This window comes from Stenella coeruleoalba (assembly GCF_951394435.1).
Source record: "Stenella coeruleoalba genome assembly, chromosome: 5".
Taxonomy (NCBI): Eukaryota; Metazoa; Chordata; class Mammalia; order Artiodactyla; family Delphinidae; genus Stenella; species Stenella coeruleoalba.
In genome coordinates, this window is record NC_137150.1 from 120,467,391 (window position 1) to 120,471,297 (window position 3,907).

Below are 3,907 nucleotides of genomic sequence, written 5' to 3' on the forward strand. Positions count from 1 at the left end.
TCTGAATTTTTCATTTCATGTCATAGGTGAGTTCCATAATTTATCCATTTATATTTTCCTTAAAGTGTGTATGGATTATAGAAGGGAGTTCTTTAGTCTAAAATCAATGTCCTTGGCATTAACTTCTTGATTTATACATGAAATAAAGACTTTTGCTTTATCAAGAATGTCAGTGAAGTAGTAGAATAAAAGAATTAATCTGTGCATATTCCAAACACAGAATAATGAATTGGCCCTTTGAGAATTTCATGCTCGTTAAAATGTATCACCATGTGAATCCAGAATGCTCTCAGTAGCATACCCTAATCATATGAAAACCCTATACATTCTTTGCAAGACTCTTTAATTTTAACTCTTTCATAACTACCATAATATCTTTCTACATATTTTCATAGCCAATTTCACAAATGTTCATATGTTTTGATTCAGTTTTGTATAAACAATTCAATTTGTTTAATTTATATAACTTTTACCTCTTTATCAAAGTAATTTTGTGTTTAAAAAATAAGTCCTTAGGTTTCATTTTATTTTTGTTTTTATTTTCATTACTCTAGGAGGAGGGTCAAAAAAGATCTTGCTGCAATTTATGTCAAAGAGTGTTCTGCCTGTGTTTTCCTCTAAGAGTTTTATAGTGCCCGGTCTTACATTTAGGTCTGTAATCCATTTTGAGTTTATTTTTGTGTATGGTATTAGGGAGTGTTCTAATTTCAGTCTTTTACAGGTACCTGTCCAGTTTTCCCAGCACCACTTATTGAAGAGGCTGTCTTTTCTCTATTTTGTATTCTTGCCTCCTCTGACATAGATTAGGTGATCATAGGTGTTTGGGTTTATCTCTGGACTTTCTATCCTGTTCTATCGATCTGTATTTCTGTTTTTGTGCTGGTACCATACTGTCTTGATTACTGTAGCTTTGTAGTGTAGTCTGAAGTCAGGGCTTCACAACAAGGGAAACATAAAAAGTTGAAAAGACAACCATCAGAATGGGAGAAAATATTTGCAAACGAAGCAACTGACAAAGGATTAATCTCCAAAATATACAAACAGCTCATGCAGCTCAATATAAAAACAAACAAAAAAAAACAACTCCATCAAAAAATGGGTAGAAGAGCTAAATAGACATTTCTCCAAAGAAGACATACAGATGGCCAACAAACACATGAAAAGCTGCTCAACATCACTAATTATTAGAGAAATGCAAATCAAAACTACAGTGAGGTATCACCTCACACCAGTCAGAATGGCCATCATCAAAAAATCTAGAAACAATAAATGCTGGAGATGGTGTGGAGAAAAGGGAACCCTTATGCACTGTTGGTGGGAATGTAAATTGATACAGCCACTATGGAAAACAGTATGGAGGTTCCTTAAAAAACTAAAAATAGAACTGCCATATGACACAGCAGTCCCACTACTGGGCATATACCCAGAGAAAACCATAATTCAAAAAGAGTCATGTACCAAAATGTTCATTGCAGCTCTATTTACAATAGCCCGGAGATGGAAACAACCTAAGTGCCCATCATCGGATGAATGGATAAAGAAGATGTGGCACATATATACAATGGAATATTACTCAGCCATAAAAAGAAACGAAATTGAGCTATTTGTAATGAGGTGGATAGACCTAGAGTCTGTCATACAGAGTGAAGTAAGTCAGAAAGAAAAAGACAAATACCGTATGCTAACACATATATATGGAATTTAAGGAAAAAAAATGTCATGAAGAACCTAGGGGTAAGGCAGGAATAAAGACGCAGACCTCCTAGAGAACGGACTTGAGGTTATGGGGAGGGGGAAGGGTGAGCCGTGACAGGGCGAGAGAGAGTCATGGACATGTACACACTAACAAACGTAGTAAGGTAGATAGCTGGTGGGAAGCAGCCACATGGCACAGGGATATTGGCTCGGTGCTTTGTGACAGCCTGGAGGGGTGGGATGGGGAGGGTGGGAAGGAGGGAGACGCAAGAGGGAAGAGATGTGGGAACATATGTATATGTATGACTGATTCACTTTGCTATGAAGCAGAAACTAACACACCATTGTAAAGCAATTGTACCCCAATAAAGATGTTAAAAAAGAAAAAAAAGATACATGCACCCCAGTGTTCATTGCAACACTATTTACAGTAGCCAAGACATGGAAGCAACCTAAATGTCCATCAACAGAGGAATGGATAAAGAAGATGTGGTACATAGATACAGTGGAATATTACTCAGCCATAAAAAGGAGCAAAATTGGGTCATTTGTAGAGATGTGGATGGACTTAGAGACTGTCATACAGAGTGAAGTCAGAAAGAGAAAAATAAATATCGTATATTAATGCATATATGTGGAATCTATAAAAATGGTATAGGTGATCCTATTTGCAAAGCAGAAATAGCGACACAGACAAAGAGAACAAATGTATGGATACCAAGGGGGAAAGAGGGGGTGGGAGGAATTGGGAGATTAGGATTGACACAAATTCACTATTGATACTATGTATAAAATAGATAACTAATGAGAACATACTGTATAGCACAGGGAACTCTACTTAATGTACTGTGGTGACCTGAATGGGAAGGAAGTCCAAAAGGGAGGGGATATATGTATATGTATAACTGATTCATTTTGCTGTACAATAGAAACTACCACAACATTGTAAAGCAACTATATTCCAATAAAAATTAATTTAAAATTGAAAAAGAAAATTAAAAATAAGCCCTCATAACAGATTTCTTCACACATGATATTATGTATAACACTCTTAATAACATGGAATGATTATTTAGTCACTCCATTATGATAATTATTCTCAGTCCTCCATGGGGCTGTGGAAAAATTAGGAAAGATAATTACTTTGGTAAGGCTGAGAAAAATAAAAGTGTTTTTTAGTATACTGATGCATCTGAGTTTGGCTAAGAGGCTATCAATTTTCCCTGAATTTCCAGTCTACCAAAAAGATAGAATAGTGTTCTTTATAATAGTACAGAGGAGTTTTGCTAAAATTTGAGTGATAATAGTTATAAAATTCACCAGTACTGTAAATACTATCTGTAATGGCCTGCATATTTTTGTCTGCCCAAATTTGCATGTTGAAACCCTAATTCCCAATATGGTGGCATTAGGATGTGGGGATTTGGGGAAGTAATTAGATCATGAGGGTGGAACCCTCATGATGGGGGTGTCCTTATGAGAAGAAACAGGAGGATTTGCTTCTCTTTCTGTTCTCCACCATGTGAATATACAAGGGGAAGGCCACCATCTGCAAGCTGGAAAGAGAGCCTTCACCAGATAACAGATCTGCGTGCACATTGAATTTGAACTTCCCAGCCTCCAGAAATATGTAAAATAATGTTAATTTATTTCTCTAGTCTATGGTAATTTGCTGTAGCAGCCAGAGCAAACTAATACACCACCAGAGGCTCAAAACAGTATTTCTTGGGAGTTGCAGAGTGAGAGGCTATAAAAAGGAAAGTTTGAAATGTGGGAGAGCAACATTCTTCTTCTTATATCCTTGAGTGTTATGAAGTTGATTCTTCTGTAATAGATTAAAACATCTGCATTAAATACGAGTAAGAGATGAGTAGAGATGAGTAGTAAAGTTGTATTTTATTTACCACAAGACTCACCAGCAAGCTGGGAATGCAGTGTATTGGTGGATATGAACATTCCTGAAGGTCCTACATTTCCCAAGGAGGGGCATGACTGACAGCTCAGAAGTAATTGATTTATAGAACCATCTCCACTTGGGGATGGAGAATCACCATGGAGTTCAGGAAAAAAAAAATGGAACTGCAGAAATTGGTAGAAGGGAATATGTGGTCCTTCGATGAGAACAAGTGGTTTCCCCACAGGTATGACTGCTTTATCTGGATATAGAGAAGAGAGCTTTTTAATGGGGTCTTGTACAGAGAACTACACTGCC